Source organism: Berghia stephanieae, chromosome 2, assembly GCF_034508935.2.
Source record: "Berghia stephanieae isolate SIO BIC M18660-M18661 chromosome 2, UCSD_Bste_1.3, whole genome shotgun sequence".
Taxonomy (NCBI): domain Eukaryota; kingdom Metazoa; phylum Mollusca; class Gastropoda; order Nudibranchia; family Aeolidiidae; genus Berghia; species Berghia stephanieae.
This window is the reverse complement of record NC_088361.1, coordinates 90537185-90562184: the sequence shown is the minus strand read 5'-3', so window position 1 is coordinate 90562184 and position 25000 is coordinate 90537185. Positions and strand designations below refer to the sequence as shown.

Sequence of the window (25000 nt, the reverse complement as noted above, 5' to 3'; positions counted from 1 at the left end):
TGTTGGAGTCAGACTACATCGATGTTTCAGGCCTAATCAGCCATCGTCAGGACTGTGTGTTACATGAGTTTGGTTTGTTGTCTGTTGTTGTTTATTGAACAAACATACCAAACAGACAATTGTTGTCTTCAACAACAGACAACAAACCAAACTCATGTAACACACAGTCCTGACGATGGCTGATTAGGCCTGAAACATCGATGTAGATTAACTCCAACATTGTGGTAAATTTTAAAATAATAATTCGCTCCATTGCTACATGTCGAGCACTATCCATACCATATTTGTATCAAACACGACTCAATATATATATATATATATATATATTATATATATATATATGGCTATGTGATCTTGTGGTATGACATTCGCTTTCGGATCGGAAGATCCTGGGTTCGAGCCTCGCTCGGCGCATAGTCGAGTCCTTGGAAAAGACTCTTGACTCACATTCTCTCACCGTACTCATGTGTAAAATTAGCACCAGTCGTTAACAGCGTTGTCTCTGTCGGGGAAAAAATTGTAATACCGCCTAACATGCGTCATCATGTCTCATTCAATATATTACATTTTGCTATTGGATTCAGTAGTCTGATGTCACGCCGCCCGCAGACGGCGGTCATCTTTGTTCTAAACAAAGAAAATAATTACTTTTTATTCTTCATGCTGGCAAGAACTTTTCATATGCCTTGTGATCAGAATGTGTAAAAGTCAAAACATGACCAAATTTATGTTTTTTTCCCTCTGAATACGCTTCTATGTTCGCCGGGGAAATATTTCATACGGGCGTCCGCCATTGTTCCGATAGTTTAGAGCCATTGTTACTAAGTTACCATGCGTCATTAGGAAGGAAGTGACGTTACGACTGTTGAAGAGTATTGGTCATGGGCTTTAATAAACCGCTTTGAACACGTTTAGTAAATATTGCGCTATATAAAAGCTCAACTTTATAATGTTTTTTTTTATGAGAATAGTGGTGGAAGTGTCTTAGCCAGTTAACTTCTATTCTCTGGTTTTAATTATTATAATTAATATGACAATGTTACATTTAATGTAAGAATTTTGAGCTTGTTATAATTTCACTCGACCATTCCAAAGTAAGTTTTAAAAACATTATATATTATGATGACCTTTAATCACAGGGTCAAGCCTGTGTAAGATATCAATATAAGAAAGTATATATCTCGTATATCTATATTGATATTCAAAAGAGATTATCAACAGACCCAACTACATCCACTGTCCTCATTAAAACATACATAAGTAAAACCCCAAGTTTAATTCCTATGATCGTGTTTCGGACTCTAAACTCTCCTTCAGCCAATTACAAAAACAGCTTATAGATAGTATGCGCTTGGCTAAGAAGCTCATAACATTGCCATCCGGAAGTATAACGGACCAACACACAAAACTGTGTGTACCCATGAACGTTTATAGTCAGGTTAATACAGTTCAGTGAGCATTACTCATAAACGCGGATGGCAAAAAAACAATAACAAAGACCTGAGTGACGTCATATTCGAACTATCTATTGCCTACATCACGTTAAATCCAGGTAGACGCAAAGTTTTCCTCATCGTATTATTTCCCGACGAGTGATGTTAGTAACGGTATCGTAATAAAGGGAAATAACCCTAGAATTATATACAACTATGAATCCGAACAATATTTAATGATTATTTCCCTTGCATTAACTTTGTCCCGCGACATGATTCAATGAGAAAGAGGTAAATACATTTACCTCCCTGGGCGTAGGAAAATACGGAAAATCCTTTTCGTTATATAACCAAAAAAATTAAATAAATGAATAAATAAATAAGAAGAAGAAGAAGAAAAAAATAAACGAATAGTCAGGAGTAAAAAAACGTGTACCTGGCAAGTATCAGCGTTGTCTCTGTCGGAAAAAAAAAAATTTAATATCGGTTTACAACACTTCTTGTTTACATGATAATTGTCGCTCTTAGCTTTGGACTGGTTTGGGTCTAATTATTAGGAAAATCCTTCGAAAAATTGATTTTGAGATTTTGGTGGAAATTGATATTTTATTACCCTAGAAATAATATAATTGAAGTCCAAATTCTCAAAGTAGACTATAAAGGCATGAAAAACACAGTCGAAAATGGTACAGATAGTAAGAAAAGTGTGAAAAACGGGAAGCTATTTTGATATTTTCTCAAAATGTCATATTTCTAAGGGTATGGGATACTGTGTCAAACGTTTCTCTGAATCTATTCAATGAAATTGTCTGAAAATTTCCACAGTTATCACAGAGATAATGTATTGTGTCACCATAGAGAGATTTTTTTGATAAGATATGTGAATTTTGAATTATAATCCTAATTCTGAATTTTTAACATCAATTATTTCATAACATTTTGATTCTCAACCTTGTGATGTTTTAATAAAAATTCCATAAGCTAAAGCCGTAAAAGCTCTCTATGGTGACACACTATAGTACAATGTTGACAAGAGGGAAGAATATGGAGGTCATTCCTTCATTAGTTTTTGTGGAACGTTTGCCACAAGATTGTTATATTTTTTGATGTCAGACCCCCAAATTAGGTCGCAAAATGGGTATCGACACAGATAATTAAAATTTTTCACCATAAATGTTGTTTTTTAACCTATAATGACGATACAGAATGATTAAAACCGCCCAATATTGGTAATTAAAAATTTTTTTTGAAAAGACCCAAACCGCCCCTTAAACAGCGATTTGAACAGCATTAGTAGATATTGCGTTATGTTGAAAGCTCAGCGTTTTTTGTTTTTTGTTTTGTTGTTTGGTTGGTTTGTTGGTTTGTTTGTTGTTGTTTTGTTTTTGTTTTTGTTGTTGTTTTTTTTTATATTCTTTATCTTTTGGTTTGTTTGTTTTTCTCTATTTTTTGTTCGTTTGTTTTTTGTTGGGTTTTTTGGGGTATTTTTTTGTTTTGTTGTTGTTGTTGTTTTGTTTAGTTTGTTTTTGTTTTGTTTGATTTTTTGTTTGTTTGTTAAATTCAATAATTCGATTGCTATCTAGATACAAGCGATTCTGCCATTAACCCAAGGTGGAGAGAAGATAACCAAGCCCCATATCCTATAACCTCCAATTATTCGGACTGTCCGAAAAGTCATCATTCAGCATTCAGCAAACAATGCCAATGATTTTTAACCAAGAGAATGCGAACGACATAGATATTACACATTTATTGGAATGTGCTTAAATAAAATACTTACCTATTGTGTGTACTTACCCCGATCTGTTTGCTTGTCGAGTTAAGAATTAGAGGTTTAATATTATGAGACCTCTAGTTTTTAATTCGACAAGCAAACAAATCAGAGTAAATACAAATTCACGATTAGTGTGTGTATTTATTTAACGGATGGGGAGACAATGGCTGTAACAACAATATTTTATTTATTGAGTTATATTTTTAATGTTGTTACTGACAAATTGAGGGATCAGTGGCGATCCCGATACGGGCTATTGATTGATTGGTGAGCTGGTTTTTACAAATAGATATATGGATAGATAGATAGATAGATAGATAGATAGATAGATAGATAGATAGATAGATGGATAGATAGATAGCTGGATAGATCGATATATTGATTGATTGATTGATTGATTGATTGATTGATTGATAGATAGAGAGGGAGATATAGATAGATAGATATGTAGATAAATAGATAAAAATGCAGGTTTATAAATAGATAGATAGATAGATAGATAGATAGATAGATAGATAGATAGATAGATAGATAGATAGATAGATAGATAGATAGATAGATAGATAGATAGATAGATAGATAGATAGATAGATAGATAGATGTTGATACAAATCGATAGACGAACAATAAATATTCACAATTAATTTGTGAATTATAATCAAGCGATAGGTTTCTTGACCAATCAAAGCATGAGATTTGTGATACACACTCAACATTAGAATGAATGAATTTGACGTCACTCTGCTCTTTGATATTGTCTCTAGATCGCCAATTAGGTGATAAGTAAACATAAATGTTTAAAATTTCTCATAGATGTGTGTGTGTGTGTGTGTGTGTATATATATATATATATGTATGTGTGTGTGTGTGTGTGTGTGTATGTGTGTGTGTTGGTTGGTTTAATTGATCTTGATGGTAGAACTGGTGAGTCTTTTACAGAAATACATACTATTCATAGTAATGCCCTTTGTTGTTTGCTTAAAAGTTAACAACCACTGCCATTGTTTACTGAATAATGACTGTCCGAGGGCCGTGGTAATTTACTCTCCACACTACGAGTTAATTTAGGCGGGGAGAAAATGACAACACCAAATGTAGACAACGGTAGGAGCTGCCTTATACAAATTATTTTGCATTCTATTTTATTTGTTTTCCACGTTAATTTGTTTACTATTGTACTGATGTCCATTATTGTCTATAGTGTTCCAATACGAAGCCTCTCCATTTTCACTCTTTCGTAAGTATTAACTCACTCAATCCTAGAGATTTTTGCTACTTTTCAAAATTGAAAAAAATGTATTAAAAATGAGCATTGATATATACCGTTTTATTCCACTACCATTAACATGTAAAAACTAAAAATATTAGCTTTGATATAATTTGTCCCCTCCTCCATAATTTGTCTCGTAAAATAAAAGTAACCTGGGTAAACTACGGATATAGTCGTTGTTAGGGTTGAGTGAGTTAACACCAAATGTACACGTTTTTATTGATTCATAATATAATATACATTTTAACGATTACAACGGGAAATTATAGTGACAAGTGGCGATCACAATACAAACTATTGATTGGCAATTTTGTGGTTTTTAGAGTCGCGACAGGTGTGACAATCATGCGAGGTATTATTATTACTTATAATATTGACCAGCCGTGGGATCACGAGAATGGGGCTTGAACGGTAAATAACAGGCTTAGTGCCTTAAACGATCGTAAACTGTGTTTGATTTCCTCGTCAATATGTGACTATATTATTATTAACGTTTATGAAGATGGTGATAATGATGTTGGTGATAATAATGAACATGATACTAAATCATATAGATCTAAGATCACATAACCGCCCAAAATAAATATGCTTAAAGGCTTTTTTAAGGGCGTATAAACATTCTAACAAGTTTAATTGTCGCAGATATTTTTTAAACTGTGTATAGACAAGTTTGCACAGTTGAAACAATTTAAACTTATAATAATATGATGTTTGCTGATAGATTTTAACGATTTTGCCACGCACATGGTGCCGAAAAAAAGGCGTTCCTTTTTTTTTTTTTTTTTTTTTTTTTTTTTTACAACAAAATAAAATTCTATCCAAAGTACTCGTACAAACGAAACACACTTTGAACAGGAACAACATGCCAAATTTGGTATTCGAGCATTTTTTACTAGACTACTTTTTACTCGCCATCACAAATAGTAAAATCAATAATGATGATAAGAATAATGACAACAGCACAATGATGATGATGGTAATAATACTAATATAATAAGGATCATAATAATAATAATAATAATAATAATAATAATAATAATAATAATAATAATAATAATAATAATAATAATAATAACAATAATAATAATAAAACAAAATTAATAATAATAATAATAATAATAATAATAATAATAATAATAATAATAATAATATTAATAATAATAATAATAATAATAATAATAATAATAATGATAATAATAATAATAATAATAATAATAATAATAATTATAATAACAATAATAATAATAATAATAATAATAATAATAATAATAATAATAATAATAATAATAAATAATAATAATAATAATAATAATAATAATAATAATAATAATAATAATAATAATAATAATAATAATAATAATAATAATAATAATAATAATAATAATAATAATAATAATAATAATAATTTTGAGTAAACTAATTATGAATGATCAATATGTAAATATGGAAGAGCAATGGGCTTAAGACTGTCCCTCGAGGCACTCCTGATCTTACTGGTGTTTTGTTTAATTATGCTTTATTTACATGAAAAAAATATCTTGATTCACTTTTTTTCCTATTGTCTCGATGGTCTAACAATATTCAATGTTGTCACGGAATTTCTTTCTTTTTTCCCCTTTTATTAAATTTCTCGTTTGTTCTTTCCTTTTGGTACCATCTGGTTAACGTAAGTAACCAGAAGTAATGTATAATGAGCTTAATGTCATAATATTTCGGCTATTGAATGAATTTCTAATACAATTTTTAAAAATCCTTCATAATCTACCTCATAGTTTTTGAATCAATTTGGCCTTTGGCAGTTGTAAAGTCGTTCACAGTTGATATCATCTGTAATCTACAGCTTAATTTTCGCCTGAGGCATGGGACCATAATGAACACAATCGATATATTTTGTAGATTTCTAAACAATTCATAGTGGTTCCGATAGCTCAGTTGTTAGAGCACTCACTTCACACGCAAAGGAGCCAAGATCAATCTTGGGTGCAATCAGGGTTTTTCTCAAGATTGGGTAGCTGGGTCTGTTAAATATGACAGACTGTTTTTGTTTCCACAGGCCAGCGTACTATCCAAAGGGTAGAGAGCAATTAATTGTTATTGTCCGTTTCAGGTTGTAGAAACCGGGATAGATTCCGGCTCCATGGACCTAATGACTCTGAAGGACATTCAAACAATCCATGATTTAACCCTATCCTTATCAACTGTAGATAGTTCGAAGATGACGTCACTCAGGTCTTTGTTATTGTTTTTTTGCCATCCGCGTTTATGAGTAATGCTCACTGAACTGTATTAACCTGACTATAAACGTTCATGGATACACACAGTTTTGTGTGTTGGTCCGTTATACTTCCGGATGGCAATGTTATGAGCTTCTTAGCCAAGCGCATACTATCTATAGGAAGATCGTCACATTCGTTACGATACAACCAACATTTTTCTTATTCAAATTTGTTTTGTACATCACAACATTTAAAGAAAATGAACAATGTGTTGTAGCGTAGCCATCGTTAATTTATAGATAGAATGCGCTTGGCCAAGGAGTTCACAACATTGCCATCCGGAAGTATAACGGACCAACACACAAACTCTGTGTAACCATGAACTTTTATAGTCTGGTTAATACAGTTTAGTGAGAACAACTCACAAACGCGGATGGCAAAAACAATAACAAAGGCCTGAGTGACGTCATCTGCATACTATCTATAGATAGTTCGAAGATGACGTCACTCGGGTCTTTGTTATTGTTTTTTGCCATCCGCATTTATGAGTAATTCTCATCAAACTGTATTAACCAGACTATAAACGATCATGGTTACACATAGTTTTGCGTGTTGGCCAGTTATACTTCCGGATGGCAATGTTGTGAACTTCTTAGCCAAGTGCATACTATCTATAGCCTGACACTGAAACCCAAAAAGACAAGTGGTCCCATTGGTTGAACTAATGAATACAACTCACGATTTGTTTTCTTTTGTGGCCAAAGACTGGTATTTTGACGTCATTTTTTGATCAGTGTCAGGCTATAGATAGAATGCGCTTGGCCAAGGAGTTCACAACATTGCCATCCGGAAGTATAACAGACGACACACAAAACTCTGTGTAACCATGAACTTTTATAGTCTTGTTAATAAAGTTTAGTGATAACAACTCACAAACGCGGATGGCAAAAAACAGTAACAAAGGCATGTGTGACGTCATCTTCATTCTATCTATAAGTTAACGATGGCTTCGGTTGTAGAGCATGTTTTGCTAAAGACCACTAGACCACACAGCCGCACATAGCGTGGCCTTCGTAAAGTTATGGCCCGACACTGACCAAACAATTACGTCAAAATGCCAGTCTTTTGCCACAAAAGAAAACAAATCGTGAGTTGTATTCAATAGTTCAACCAATGAAATAACTTGTTTTCATGAGCACTACTAACGACAACTCACTAAGCGGTGCAAAAACCAAATAATGTTGTCAAACTGCCAGTCCTTTTGGATTTCAGTGTCAGGCTAAAACATAACGATGGCTACGCACATAGCCGGGTAAAATCACTTGGTTATGATGGAGAATAAATACTACTTTTTGCACTATAAAAGACTCCAAGTCCGTATTTCTTATCTTTCTATTTCTAAATTCACTTTTGGGAGCCGGAGTCATCCCGAGATAATTATCGTTTTGAGTTGATGGGTCACAAATTATATGAATTGACTAGATATGACCCTCACCTTGTCAAAACTCTAAAACTTGGGATTTCCGTGAAGTCTAGCCAAAATTTTATATACGTGTTGTTTTTTTTTTTTTTTTTTTGCAGAGTATTACGCCAAAGTAGGGTATTACTGTAAGAAAAATTAAAATATCAAATCTCTCATCAACAGTTTGAACAAAATTGACGTCCCTCAGGTCTGATATTGTTTTGGCCAGCCATATTTATTCTCGCTAAATCGTATTAATCAGACTATAGATGCTGTGCGCTTGACTAAGAAACTCACAACGCTGCCATCCGGAAATATAACGGACCAACGCACAAAACTATGTGTAACCATGAACATTTATGAGTCTTCTAAATAAACGCAATTCATCAATATAACTTTTACTTCAGTTTTCGTCATCGGGTTTACACGTTGCCTTTGTAAACTCAAAGCCTGATACTGACCGTAGCCTTAATACATTCATAGTCCGGAACTGAACGTAGCCTTTGTGGACTCATAACCTGATACTGACCGAAGCCTTCGTAAACGCATAGCTAGTATTGATCGTAGCCTTCATAAACTCATAGCCTGATCCTGACCGAAGCCTTTGTACACTCATAGCCTGATACTGATCATAGCCTTCATAAACTCATAGCCTGATCCTGACCGTAGCCTTCGTAGAGTCATAGCCTGACACTGACCATAGCCTTCTTAAAATCATAGCCTGATACTGACCGTAGCTAGCCATAAACTCATAGCCTGATACTGGCCGTAGCTTGCCGTAAACTTATAGCCCGATACTGACCGTAGCTAGCCGTAAACTCATAGTCCTATACTGGTCGTAGCTAGCCGTAAACGCATAGCCTGATACTGGCCGTAGCTAGCCGTAAACTCATAGCCTGATACTGACTGTAGCTAGCCGTAAACTCATAGCCTGATACTGACCGTAGCTAGCCGTAAACTCATAGCCTGATTCTGACTGTAGCTAGCCGTAAACTCATAGCCTGATACTTACCGTAGCTAGACGTAAACTCATAGCCTGATACTGACCGTAGCCTTAGTAAATTCATAGTCTGGCACTGAACGTAGCCTTTTGGACTCATAACCTGATACTGACCGAAGTCTTCATAAACTCATAACCTGATACTGACCGAAGCCTTCGTAAACTCATAGCCTGATACTGACCGTAGCCTTCGTAGAGTCATAGCCTGATCCTGACCGAAGCCTTCGTAAACTCATAGCCTGATGCTGACCGTAGCCTTCGTAAACTCATAGCCTGATACTGACCGTAGCTTTCGTAGAGTCATAGCCTAATACGGACCATAGCCTTCGTAAACTCATAGCCTGATACGGACCATAGCCTTCGTAAAATCATAGCCTGATACTGACCGTAGCCTTCGTAGAGTCATAGCCTGATACTGACCGTAGCCTTCGTAAACGCTTAGCCTGATACTGAACATAGCCTTCGTAGAGTCATAGCCTGACACTGACTAAAAATTTCGTAAAGATACAGACCAAAAGAAAGCGAATCGTGAGTTGTATTCAATAAATCTAACAATAGGATCATTTATTGTTTCATTGAGCAGAACTACTAATGACAACTCATTTACCATTTACCAAAAAGTGACGTCAAAATACAAGTCCTTGTGTAAAGCTATGAAAATCAACCAAGGCTACGGTTAACCACAGGTGCACATATTAATCTCAAGGTCTGATAACCGAAAGCACTTATTATGGGCTAGTTCAAACATGGTTGTAATGACCAATATTTTTGCGATGGTTTGAGTTTGACAACAATAAGCCCATAACGAAGTGTACTCATTCACGGATCTGATAACCACAATTGGTATGGGCTTATTGTTGTAATGGAACTTTTTTTTTAAATCGTGAGCATTTATCTAGAACAATATGCACTAACAAACTCAAAGCGCATTACAAAGAGCCAACAGCTACACAACATGTAGACTAGGCATGACACCGATATTACTATTTTTCTGTGAAACCAACCCGAAATTACGCGAAATAATATGAGCCATTTAAAACGTGTTGAATCAAGCCCATACTTGTGTTCGGCTATTATGTGCACTAAGGGCCATAACAATCTGTTTTATCAGATCTGCACCTATTATAGGGTTCGCTTCAACATAAAACCGTATTGAGACAATGTGTCATATATTTAACTTTTTTCTCCCTTGATGTGATAAAAGCTGTTGTCTAATTTTTCCCCCTCCCCGTGTGTAGTTTGCAGGGACGGCTGGTAATAATGGGCAGGGTGGGCAAATACCAGCCTGTTTTTTCAAGTTATATGCTGTATTACCAGGTCCGAAATAATCAAATTTAAATTAGATAATTTCAAAAGTTACTACTTAAACGTGATACTTCGTACTGAAATCAATTTGTGTGTATTTTTGATAGATTGCGAATCACCATGCACCCCTGAATGCATAAACCAGGATACGCTCCTGTTCTTTTTTTTTATCCCTCCCCCCCCCCCCCCCCCCCAAACCACTCCACTCCGCCCACATCGTCATCTCATCGTCACGTCGCCTGACGATTTTCGCTGTCTGGCCTCTCTAGTACTAGGTCGGGCTAATTCAAATGAGCCCACCTTATTAACCAGTGAAAACTAAATAGGGATTTTGGCAAACGAACTTTCTCTTATTTATTGCCTTACTTGTGCTGGTACCATTGATGTAATGACTTTGGGAAGGTTCCAGTATTGAATTAAATTTATTAATTTACTAATTTTATATCAATTTAGTATTAATTTGTGTTGTTTTTATATATTTGTTTATCCATTTAAACCATTTCTTTTTTTCTCGTTTTCTTTAGTGCTTCTCAAAACTCATTTATTTAAATTGTTTTCTTATTTGTTTTTTGTTGTTGTTTTTTTTTGTTTTTTTTTTTTGTTTTGTTTTTTAACAAATTAATTTGTTAGTTTTTTTTTTATTCTTAAAGTAATTACCGCTGTATTTTTATTGCCAGACAAAATAATTTTGCAAAACAATGCAATTTTCTATTGTATTCCGTCTAATAAAACAAAACACTTTTATTCAAAAGTCACGACTAAATAAATATATAAAATACAACCACCATTTTGGTTTTCTCAAAAATTGAATTAGTATACGAGAAATACTCTTCTGAGAAAGGAGAGAGTTGAATTCTAACTAAGTTATAGAGGAAATAAATACGTTTAATATAAAGGAAGGGTGGGCAGATTCCGTACTTGCCCGTCCTGAAGCTAATACATACATAATATAGTTCGCGATGAACGGCGGGAAGCTAGGGGTTGGTTGTGCGAGGAGTAAAGATAACACGGTCATTATTGTGATAGTCTAACGAATGCATGAGGAGAGATTGGTAACATTATTTTGTCTTAATTGTATTGTATGAAGTATTGGCGAAAGCCTAAGATTAAATAAACTTTGTTTTTGTTTGCCTTATTTTGACTATGGAACTAATACTTGTCATAGCAGACCTTGAAATAGGAAAATAAAAGATCGCAGTTTTCAGGGCTAATAAAATCGTAGATATTTTAACTACCCTTTAAAAAAATCACCGGAATTTTCGTCTGTTTTGATAGATATCAAATTTTAAAAGACGAGAAAAAAAAATGATTGGAAACGTAATAATGATGGTGATGGTGGTAGTGATAGTGGTAGCGGTGGTGGTAGTAGTATTGATGGTGGTGGTAGTAATGATGATGGTAATATTATTATCATTATTATTATTATTATTATTATTATTATTATTATTATTATTATTATTATTATTATTATTATTATTATTATTATTATTGTTATTATTATTATTATTATTATTATTATTATTATTATTATTATTATTATGATCATTATTATTATTATTATTATTATTATTATTATTATTATTATTATTATTATTATTATTATTATTATTATTATCGTTATTGTTATTGTTATTATTGTTATTATTGTTATTATTGTTATTGTTATTATTATTATTATTATTATTATTATTATTATTATTATTATTACTATTACTATTACTATTAGTATTATTATTATTATTATTATTATTATTATTATTATTATTATTATTATTATTATTATTATTATTATTATTGTACGTATTGGTGGTATTATTATTGTTGTATTTTTTTTTTGTGGTTATTAATGGTATCAGTTTATTATTTGGTTCTATTTACCATTTTTTTCCACTTTCATGTATGTGGTCATCAAATTGTATGATTTATTGTCGAAAGCCTAAGATTGAATAAACTTTGTAATATCGTATGGTAACTATCATTGTCGACGACATCGTCGTTGTCGTCATCATCATCATCATCATCATCATCATCATCATCATCATCATCATCATCATCATCATCATCATCATCATCATCAGCATCATCATCATTAACAACAACAACAACATTAACAAGTACTACAATAGCAATAAAAACAATATCAACATCATCATACAATTTCCGTTATCGTCTCCACAACTATCATTCTAACCAACAGCACCACCAAAACCACTATCATAATTACATCCTCCTCCACCACCACCACCACCACCACCGCTACCACTATTCCAACCACTACCACCACCGGCACAATCATTCTAACCACCAAGACAGCAGTAAAAATGATGCAATTTGAGCTCTGAATGAAAATCGAGTCATATCGCTGTTGTTGCTTCTCGATGAAAATTTTAATGTTACTACATACTACTGAAAACCAGTAATGTAACAGAAATATTAATCTCGCCGTTGAGGGATTAAAGCATCTCTTTAATTTTTCAGAGTGAACGAAATGGAATTGTATTGTCAAGGTGTTGTCGCATTTTGTCTCGTCGCTTTATTTTTTTGTTGTATTCTTTCGTGATTCATTTTTGATTACGTTTGGAATAATTAAAATCTACTGGTATTGTCATTTCATTGTGAATGTTATTATTTGTGGTTGAAATATTATTTTTTAAAGGTGAAAGAAAATTAATTAAAATAAAATAAAATAAATAAATAAATACTATAATAAATACATTAATTGATAAAAAAAAATAAAAATAAATAAATATATATATATATATATATATATATATATATATATATATGACCGAATCATCTTTGCCCTACCACTGTATATAGGCTAGAACCGCCACTGGTAGTTTGTAAGCTAGCAATCAAAGTAATTGATAATCGATAATAGGTAATTACTGCAGGGCAAACACTCAAGCTGCTCGAAGGATTAAGAGAGATGATTTGAATCGCTGTTGAATGAAATCATAATCCTGAACTCACCATGTTGAATGTGTTGTGCTATGTGCTCTATTGTGCTGTGTCCCAATAAAATATTTAATTAGATCGGGTTTCAAAACGTGTTGCATGGTTGTAAAATCATAAAACTTTTTATTATGAATAGATTAGCTAATGCAAGCAGCTGGTGTGTGATTTTCGCATCACCTTATAAGACTTCTTCACTTCCTCCTCCTCCTCCTCCTCCTCCTCCTCCTCCTCCTCCTCCTCCTCCTCCTCCTCTTCTTCTTCTTCTTCTTCTTCTTCTTCTTCTTCTTCTTCTTCTTCTTCTTCTTCTTCTTCTTCTTCTTCTTCTTCTTCTTCTTCTTTCTTCTTCTTCTTCTTCCACCTCTCCTCCTCCTCCCTCTCTCCTCCATTCCTCCTCTCCTCCTCCTCCTCCCCTATCCTTCCTCCTCCTCTTTCCTGCTCCGAATCCTCTCGATTCTCTCCTCCTCCCCCTATCCCTTCTGCTCCCAATTCTTCTTCTTCTTCTTCTTCTTCTTCTTCTTCTTCTTCTTCTTCTTCTTCTTCTTCTTCTTCTTCTTCTTCTTCTTCTTCTTTCTCATCTGTATAATTGTCATCTTAGAGAGTATGACACTGTTTCGATAGGAACCCAAAAAGAACACACACACAAAAAAAAGAATTAACAGTCACAGCGGTAACCCAACGTCTCAAAGCGGTATTAAGTCGGAATGAGATAGGTGTTGGAAATTGAACTTATAGACACAAACATGAAACTCGGGGTTGATTTCCATATACACGTTATGATAGAGCGTAGACAATAATTTTTACATTCCAAAAGTTCAAAAATTAACATATTCTCTCATTTCAACTCTAAATCCACTTTTCGGGTTCCCAGTCATGCCGACATGCATAATACCGTTTTGAGACGGTGGATTTACAGTGGGGTAAGGAAGTCCTGACGTCATACCTTCTACTATTCCGGTTCCAAACTCATTGGAATTTTGTATGTAACCAGTCCATCGGAGGACTAATAATGAATAGTTTACATATTGAATCATAAGTGGCATCAGTGAATGACATAATCAGTCGGATGATGAAAAAGGGTTTGAACTGAGATATTTCCAAGTTTAGTTAGAAGGTCAATTTTGATCAAAAATTAGTTCTTGTCATAAATTATGAAATCAATACTTTTTGTACATTTTCGGGAAATATCAAAGCTTAATTTCACTTCTAAATTTTCACTACTAGTCAAGTTGAAAAAGTATGAAATTTGAGAAATGTTGCTGGATACCTTTCCAATACATCTGACCATAAATTCATGAAAAATCACTCGATTTTCTTGAAATAAAGATTAAAATGCTCCGGGGAGCATATTCATTCAGAAAATGCAAAAAATAAAATGCAAATCCAAAACTTGCACCTTCTGACTGATTATTTCATCCTCTGACACTATTAGCATGATTTATGTATATATGTAGATTCTTAGAATTACGGGACGTAAAAAAACCAGGATGGATGACCTTTGATGACGAGCAGATAGAATGAAGTTGAAGTCATTCAGGTCTTTGTTATTGGTTTTTACCATCCGCGTTTATGAGTAATTCTCACTTAACTGTATTATCCAGACTATAAAAGTTCATAGTTACACACAGTTTTGTGTGTTGGTCCGTTAAACTTCCGGATGGCAATGTTGTGAGCTTCTTAGCCAAGCGCACACTATGTATATTTAGACTAGAAATTAGATGCCATTACACTGAAACCAGAAGATCAATTGCACAAGGTATAAGTGTCCTGTGGGTAGAGTGGTTTTACACTTCCATTTTTTTTTGGCATCACACTTTTTACCCTTATTATTGTCAAAGCAACTAAATGGTGACCGGGGGGGGTTTGCGGATATAGAAAAATAAATTAATGTACTTACTTCAAGAGGTGAAATAGCTGGTTGACATAGAAGGCTGTGGACTCCTGTCTGGATATTTGATGACTGTTGCACTTTCAAAGCTAGGAGTTGTTTGTCTTTTAGCTCATGGATATAAATGAAAATGTTTTCTGTACACAATTAGGAGTCCTCTATAACTATTTATTGTTTTACTGGATTGTAAATGATTAATGGTTGTTGAGTTGTTTTTTTTAACCAATTCAGCAAAATTTTCTGATTTGGAGACTTGCTGATTGATTTACAATTCCTATTTTAAGTCATTTCTTTTTGTTTGTTTATTTGTACGTTGGTTTGATCGGGGGTTTTTTTTTTTGTGTGGCGTTGTTTTTTGTCCAGATCAAAATAAAAGTTTGCTTAATATTCTCTGTTAAAACATAATTAATTGGTTTCTTTTAAGACCCGACCAAAAAAGTAGATCAAAATTCGGTTGTATCATGATTTTTTTTCAAAAATACGAAAAGCACTTTGAAAAGAAAGGCACAGGTAAATACTTTTATTAACTTCTCATTATTCACATGGGTCAAGCCATGTTCAACTTTTTGGTCATTTCTGTAATAAATTTTTAAAATTCAATACTGCCTTACTCTGATAAAAACCACACCTTTAAAATTTGGGCCAAAATTTGTATCCTTCATCCTTGATATTTTCATGTAGCGGGTAGCTGTTGTGAGTATTGTACTTAATTATATAGATAGCATCAACGGTCAAATAACATTAGTTAAGTTTATTTGTTTATTGCCGAAAATAGCTTCAGCTCCTTTCTTTGATCAAAGCTTCAAATTATTATTTTTGATATCATCTGATCATTCAAATTATTCTAACTTTAAATTACCCTTTCCATATTTGGTTCACCCCGTTTTTATATACCCCACAGCCTGAAAATGGTATTAATATGTCGAGGCGATCAGATAGATAAAATTATCTTTGAAGTCAAAATGACCAGAAATAGAAAATATAATCTGTTTGAAATTGAAAAAATATAACTAACTCTTTTCAATGATGGCATTAATTACGTATTATCTCTAATTTTACACATAAAGCTCAAAATAAATTTTTTAGCATCATGTCCATCTAGAAATATTGCCGTATTGAGTCGATAGGTCATATAAAATTGCCAAAAGCATTCATATTTAATTTTTTTTTAATTATGTATTTCAGTCGTCTTTGGCTAATACACGCACATTCCATTCAAATACATTTCAATGTAATTCACTGACAGCACTTATTGTAACCACTGGGTTACTACTACTACTACTACTACTACTACTACTACTACTACTACTACTACTACTACTACTACTACTACTATTACTGCACAAATACTACTGCTACTAATACTACTACTACAACTACTACTACTGCTACTACTACTACTACTACTACTACTACTACTACTACTACTACTACTACTACTACTACTTCTACCACGACTACAACAACTACTACTATTACTACTACTACTACTACTACTACTACTACTACTACTACTACTACTACTACTACTACTACTACTACTACTATTCTCAACAACATTTATGACCTACCTCTCAAATTGGTATTATGTCGGGATCAAGCTGAACCCTACAGGTGAATTTTGAGTTAAGTTGATAAGAAATCTTCGTCTTTGAGTATGATTTTGTTTGGGTGTTTATTATTTATTTTTTTTGCCTGTTTGTTTGTTTTTGTTTTGTTTTGTTTATCTTTGATTTTTTTTTCTCTTTTATCTGGAGGGTTTTTTTGTTGTTTTTTTTTTTTTTTTTTTTTTTTTTTTTTTTTTTTTTTTTTTTAATATAAGAAAATATATTTATTCTCCACAACGATGAATAAATGAAAATCACCAAGTTTTATATTTGCGGATACTTTCTTAATTTCAACACCTAGTTCATTCCGACATAAAACCGCTCAAAGACGGTGGATCACATGTATTATTCGTATGCGTATATAAAATTTACATAATACCGTTCAATGGCTATAGGTCACAAGTATATTATAAAAGTTCGTAATAAAAGCACAAAGAATAAAGTTCACCGCTTTTAAATACATCTTAATATTCTTTCAAGTCTATAACTTCAAGCACTTATTGTGTAAAACACGCGCCTACCACTTACTCACTACTAAACTACTCTCAAACTACAACTGTTACTGAAATAAGTATGAAATCAAGTCATCACCACACTAATCGCCCCGTTAGTTCTGATACGACAAATATCTCGAGGAGATCTAAATACTATATCCTAAAGTATCGACAGTTCATTAATACTAATAATAATATACAGATTAAACACGTGGCGAATGAGCAATAAAAGATTGAGCAGGTTACGGGCTGGTGAGCACACATCGACGTTCAGATCCGTGTAAACTCACTTTAACTCTTAATGTGCAGATCCCTGTAGACAAGTCAATAACGAAAACACAATTCATATGACGATTATTTATTTAGCCGTGCGCTGACAAAAGACAGTCTTATCGTTTTAGATATATTATAAATTACTTGTACGTTGGACTTGAGCATTTATATAGCGCAATATCCTCGATTCACAAGCAAAGGGACCGAGGCTGATCCAGGGTTCAGTCTTGTCCAGAATCACCCAGCAGTGATTGGGTAACTGGGTCTAGTAGATCTGGCGGAAAGTACTTTGCGATAGACTAGCGTCTATTCAAAGGGTAGCAGCAATTTTACACTATAGAAACCGGCATAAACTCCGGCTCTGGCCTTTAACAGCGTTGTCTCTGTCTAGAAAATATTGTTATATCGTAACAGGCGTCAGGTCCCGTTCTACATGTTACATGCTGCTATTTAGTCAGGGACCCTTTGTAAAGCGCTTTGAGCACGTTTATTGGATATTTCACAATATAAAAGCTCAAGTTTACAGCTCAAGTTCAAGATCTGAAAAAGTGTGGATGAAACAGTGCCAGATAAAGCAGAGAGTAAAATACAACCAAAAACAAAAACAAAAAAACATCCCCCAATAATTAATTCTGTATCGTTGGGGATTCAACCCCAAACCTCCAGATTACCGGCGGTCACGCTTCACCGATGCTAAATTTTAGCTTTATAGATAGAACGAAGTTGACGTCACTCGGGTCTTTATTATTGTTTTTTTTTTTTTGTTTTTTTTTTTGCCATCCACGTTTATGAGTAGTTCTCACTAAACTGTATTAACCAGACGATAAAAGTTCATGGTTGCACAGAGTTTTGTGTGTTGGTCCGTTATCCTTCCGGATGGCAATGTTGTGAGCTTCTTAGTCAAGCGCATTCTATCTATACTCATAAGTATATAAGTAGTCCTTTAGAGCCATTAGGCCCATGAAACTACGTTTATTTTGGTTACTTTAGCGTTAAACGGAAAAGGACAATAGCCATTGCTCGCTACCCTTTGAATCACAAAGTACTTTCAGCCAGAATTAACAGAACCAGCTACCCAATTAACTTATGAGTGGACAAGAGAGAGAGAGAGAGAGAGAGAGAGAGAGATAGAGAGAGAGAGTGAGAGAGAGATGGGATGGGGGGGGGGGGAGGAAGTGCGGAAAAATAAAGTCCCCACGTCACCCTGGATCGATCTCGGTCTCTTTGCGTGTGAAGCGAATGGTCTACCAACTGAGATAACGGGAACCTGTATAGATAGAATGCGCTTGGCCAAGGAGTTCACAACATTGCCATCCGGAAATATAACGGACCAACACACAAACTCTGTGTAACCATGAACTTTTATAGTCTGGTTAATACAGTTTAGTGAGAACAACTCACAAACGCGGATGGCAAAAACAATAACAAAGGCCTGAGTGACGTCATCTGCATACTATCTATAGGGAATGAGATTAACGGAAGAGTAGCGTCCTTTGATTGGACGTCACCGGCGGAAAAGTTATTAGAGAGAGAACGTCATGTTGGTTGTGCGTATGCGTCTCTAGTCCTCGCTTCCGGAGACACTTCACCGACAGCGAGGACGAGAGAGACGCATGCGCAAAACCATGTTGACGTTCTCTCTGTAAGGTGATGTCCAACCAAGGGACGCTACTCTTCCGCTAATCTCATTCCCTATTGTGTGTCTATGTGGTCTTGTGATATGACTCTCGCTTTCGGATCAGAAGGTCCAGGGGTTCGAGCCTTGCTCGGCACATAGTTGAGTCCTTGGAAGAGTCCTTGAATTTACTCACATTCTCTCATCGTATTCAGGATTAAAATGAGTATTTATACAGCGCAATATCTACACTAAATGTACCCAAAGCGCTTTACAAGAGTTCTTTCAACAACAACAACACTTAACATGAAAGACGAGTTATGACGGCTGATAGGCAATATAACAATTATTTTTCGGACCCAGACAACGCTAATAATGAACGGGTACTTAGTTTACACCTGAGTAAGGTGATAGAAAGGGAGTCCGAGCACTCACTTATGCGCCGCTTAAAACTGGACTCGAACCCTGAACCATCTTATCCGAAGGCGAGTATCATACCACAAGATCACATTAGGTGGTGGATCACTTATAAGAAGGATAGAAGTAAACTTTTTTTCCGAAATATACGTAAGAAAGTTGTTTTGTGAGTGTATAGTGGTACAACAGTTTTATACGTAGCGTTAAAACGGCAGTGTAAGATTTCGGCATATGGTACAGGAGACACATGGCCGAGCAAATTTACCTCCCCAATCTATACCTCACTGGCTGGTAACGGCTGGAGACCAAATTAGGTAGGCAATTTAGATTTAATTTTTACATGTGTTTCTCTGTATGTTCTGATGTATATATATATATATATATATATATATATATATATATATATATATATATATATATATATAATATATATATATATATATATGTGTGTCTGTGTGTGTGTGTGTGTGTATGTGTGTATGTGGGTGGGTGTGTTTATGTATGTCTTGGGAAAGGGTGTTATTTGAGATTTACTAGTCAGAGTTAGATTAAGAGAACAAGCGTTTTAATTTTTCCATCTAAATCTTATTTTGTCATCAAATGGGTTTGAGTCCTATAATATGTGACCATCCGTGTCAAAACGGTAATATGTGAGGTGGAAATTTTGGACTAAAAATAGAATTTGAAGTAAAAAATCACTAGAATGAGAAATGAATGTTAGCTTTTCACGAAATAACATTTAGATTTTATTCTTTTAAATTCTCTCCTTACCGATCATTTTCAGTATTTTTCCCCAAAAAAAAGCAGGCTTACCCAGCAGAAAATTTGATTTCTTTAAACTCAAGCAATCTCTCTACAAAACAACTTTATGTTCTTATTAATTAAACAAAGATCATTTGATGTACAAAATAAATCTGAACAAGAAAAAAAATGTATATTGTGTCGTAACAAATGTGACGATTTTGCTGTAGGTGGTAAGGAGAGGGTTAAATAAAGCATGTTATGTAGTCCTTCAAAGCCACGAGAGCGTGCGTTTTTCTCTGTTTCCATAGCGTGAAACGGACGCTAGTCTATCCCAAAGTACTTTCAGCTAGATCTAGCAGAGTCAACTACCCTCACTGCTGGATTGACAAAGGGGAAATGGGGAGTGAGGGGTCGAAAAAAATCTCAACTTCACCTGGAATAGATCTTGATCCCTTTGCCTGTGGAACGAATGTTATATCAACTGAGATATAACCCCCCCCCCCCCCCCCCTCAAAAAAAAGGAGAAAAAAAACAGTAGTTAGTCGCGATGTAATCTATGCCGGAAGTTGCATTGAAATTCAAATCAATAGAATTACGAAATATTTTTCTTAAGAGTTCATGAAATGACAGTCACTCTTTTTAGTAGATACTAATTTTTAGTGTTAATTTTTTATCATCGATCACAAAGTTACCGGCAAATTTAAAAATCATAACACTATTTATTCCAGATCTATTTAAGAGAAACTTACCAACCTTTCTTAAATTAAGTGTAATTTGACTCCAAAAAAAAAAGATTCGTCTCGATCTTTGTTTATTTCCATAATACATTAGTATAATAAGTATAATTGACAGTTCGTAATAGCCTTTATTTCTCCGAAAATATTGCGGCTTCTCCACTAGTAAAAATAAACAAATAAATAATTAAATAAATAAATATATAAATAAATAAATTACAACATTTTTTTCAATCCTGAAACGTGCTCAAAGAGCTTTACAAAGGGTCCCTGACCAACAGCAATACATAACGTGTAGAACGGGACATGACGCCTGTTAGGCAATTTTGCAAAAAAAAATTCTCATTTTAAACCCGAGAACGGTGAGAGAATGTGAATGAAGAGCCTTTTCAATGGATTCAAATCCAAAAGCGAGTGTCATACCACTAGACCACATAGCCTCTTCATAATAGACAGTAAGTAATTAAGTTATTATCATATCATGCAGAGGGGGTGGAATTGTTCGTATCAATGACATAACACCAATTTTAGACGAAAGGTCACAAAGAGCACTCGTGTTCAGTGGCGGTTCTAGCCTATTTACAGTGGTTGGGCAAAGAGGATTCGGTCATATATATATATATATATATATATATATATATATATATATATATATATATATATATATGATATATATTTTTTATTTTTTATTTTTTTGTTGTTTTTTTAATAAAAAATTTTTTTGATTTTTTTTTCGCCTTTAAACAAAAAATATTTCAACCACCAATAATCACATTCACAATGAAATGACAATACCAGTAGATTTTAATTCTTCCAAACGTAATCAAAAATGAATCACGAAAGAGAATACAACTAAAAAATAAAGCGACGAGACATAATGCGACAACACCTTGACAATACAAGTCCATTTCCTTCACTCGAAAAATTAAAGAGATGCTTTAATCCCTCAACGGCGATATTAATATTGCTTTTACATATTTCTGGTTTTCAGTAGTACGTAGTAACCTTAAAGTTTTCATGGAGAAGCAACAACAGCGATATGACTCGAGTTTCATTCAGAGCTCAAATTGCATAATTTTTACTGCTGTCTTGGTGGTCAGAATGATTGTGCCGGTGGTGGTAGTGGTTGGAATAGTGGTAGCGGTGGTGGTGGTGGTGGAGGAGGAGGAGGAAGACGAGGCGGTGAGGGGTAATTATGGTAGTGGTTTTGGTGGTGCTGTTGGTTAGAATGATAGTTGTGGAGACGATGACGGAAATTGTATGGTGATGTTGATATTGTTTTTATTTCTATTGTTGTACTTGTTGTTAATATTGTTGTTGTTGTTGTTAATGATGATGATGATGATGATGATGATGATGATGATGATGATGATGATGATGATGATGATGATGATTATGATGACAACGACGATGTCGTCGACAATGATGGTTACCATACGATATTACAAAATTTATTCAATCTTAGGCTTTCGCCAATTAATCATACAATTTGATGACCACATACATGAAAGTGGAAAATAATGGCAAATGGGACCAAACAATAAACTGATACCATTAATAACCACCAAAAAAAAATACAACAATAGTAATACCACCAATACGTACAATAATAATAACAATGATAATAATAATAATAATAATAATAATAATAATAATAATAATAATAATAACAATAATAATAATAATAATAATAATAATAATAATAATAATATAATAATAATAATAATAATAATATTAATAATAATAATAATAATAATAATAATAATAATGACTTGACTTGACTTGACTTAGATGCCTTTCGCGTCTCGACCGAAAGATCGGGTCGCCTTGGCTGTTTCCAGTATTTCCTGTGTGAGGTGTCTCCAATATTGCCGGTCCTCTGCTAGGGTTCTCAGATTTTCAAGGTCCCCTGCCGTTATGAGACTAATGCTTTGTCCAAGTGTTGTGAGGTTTTTGTTTAGGATCACAGGGAGTGTTGTGATCGGTCTTCCTCTGAAAAGGTTCCCGTGTTTTTGGAAGTATCCCGACATGGCTTGGTTTGCTGGTATGTTTTTGTCCCTGCGTAGTATGTGACCGAAAAGTTGCCATCGTTGTTGTAAAATGTCAAGGGAGATTGGTCTTTCTTTTGTGATCTTATAGAGTGATTCATTTGAGATCTTTTTGGGGTATTTGATGTCCAGTACCCTTCTTAGCTGTGTGCGATGGAAGGCATCCAGATGTTCTTCTTCGGATTTTGTCAACGCCCAAGTGCCGCAGTTATACAGAAGTACCGGTTTTACAAGAGCATGGTACAGTTTCAGTTTGGTTTTTCTCTTTATTTTGTCACCTCTAATCCATACATTGGTGAGTTTACTGAGTGCGGCGTTTGATAGCTGTTTTCTTCTTTGTACATCCTCGGTGTCTCCAATTAGTGAGCCGACTTTCTTTGTTCTTTTCCATTCCTCTTTGTTCCTCGATATTGTTGTAAATTCGGTTTTATTGGCATTGACTTGGAGGTTATATTTCATGAGGGTATTTTGTATGATGTCTATATTTGCTGGTGTTGATCCAATAAAATCGACATCATCTGCATAGGCGATTTCTCTAGGGATTGCATTCTCAATATGAGTCGTTGGTTTTGGAATGACTTTTCGAACTTCTTTCAGAGCGTGTTCTAAGTATATTGTGAACAGAATCGGGCTCAGACTATCTCCTTGGGGGGTCCCGATGTTACTTTCGAACTGCGTCTGTTTTGTGGCCCCGTATATCCTTGGTTGTATCTTTGTGTTGCTGAGGAGAAATCGGATTATTCGGAGCTCGTCTTCGTCTACTATTTCTGTTAATATCTCCAAAAGTTTTCCTCTGTCGATCGTATCAAAGGCTGCGGACATATCGATTCCGGTTATTGTTATGGATATGTTTTCTTTGAGTGCCTTTGCTGCCAACCATTTATGTGTCCATACAACGTCCGATGTGCTTCGGTCTTGGCGAAACCCGCTTTGGCTATGTGATAGGTATTTTTCTATTTTCGGTCTAATTCTGTTGAGGACAATAGTTGACAGTGTTTTTCTTATGGTATTCAGTAATGTTATTGGGCGCAGGTTGTTTACGGGTCCTTTCGTTTTTCCTGGTTTTTGTATTGTAATTAGGACACCGCTGTTAATGTCCCAGTCTTTGTGTGTTGAGAATGTTTTGTTCATTATGTTTGCAATGCTCAGATCCAGGGAGAGTGTACCGCATTTCAGCAATTCAGCGGGAATTTCATCTTCGCCTGGGGATCTGTTATTGTTTAGGCACTTTATGCTATTTCTAACTTCAGTTGTTGTGATGCGGTTGTTTAGGTCTCTAGGGTTTCCTGAGAAGGGCGATATTTGTGAGACTTGTTTGTGAAATTTCTGCTGGAAGTGGTCAGTTACAATGTCAAGGATATCGTTGGGATTTGTTGTCTGTTTGCCAAATTTATCCTGTAGTTTTGGGTTCTCGAATGGTTTTCGGTTCAGAGATTTCGTCGCTTTGAACATAGACGATGCGTTATTTTTGGACTTTTCTATGTCTTCCACTTTTTTTTTTTTTAATAATAATAATAATAATAATAATAATAATAATAATAATAATAATAATATTACCATCATCATTACTACTACCACCACCGCTACCACTATACCACCATCACCATCATTATTACGTTTCCAATTATTTTTTATCGTTTTTTAAAATTTGATATCTATCAAAACAGACGAAAATTCCGGTGATTTTTTTAAAGGGTAGTTAAAATATCTACGATTTTATTAGCCCTGAAAACTACGATTTTTATTTTCCTATCTAAAGTAGGCA

General features: G+C 34.3%; 1 long non-coding RNA gene across 1 annotated transcript in view; it reads right to left on the bottom strand.

Moving 5' to 3' along the window:
• LOC144965822 (uncharacterized) overlaps positions 1 to 17605 on the bottom strand; it is a 76857-nt gene extending 59252 nt beyond the window's left edge. The window contains exons 1-2 of the long non-coding RNA XR_013644108.1: positions 16875 to 17605; positions 15313 to 15694 (exon numbers count right to left, since the gene is read on the bottom strand). This is a non-coding gene — a long non-coding RNA (uncharacterized LOC144965822). The remainder of the gene's footprint in view (positions 1 to 15312; positions 15695 to 16874) is intronic.
• Positions 17606 to 25000: the final 7395 nt, after the last annotated feature.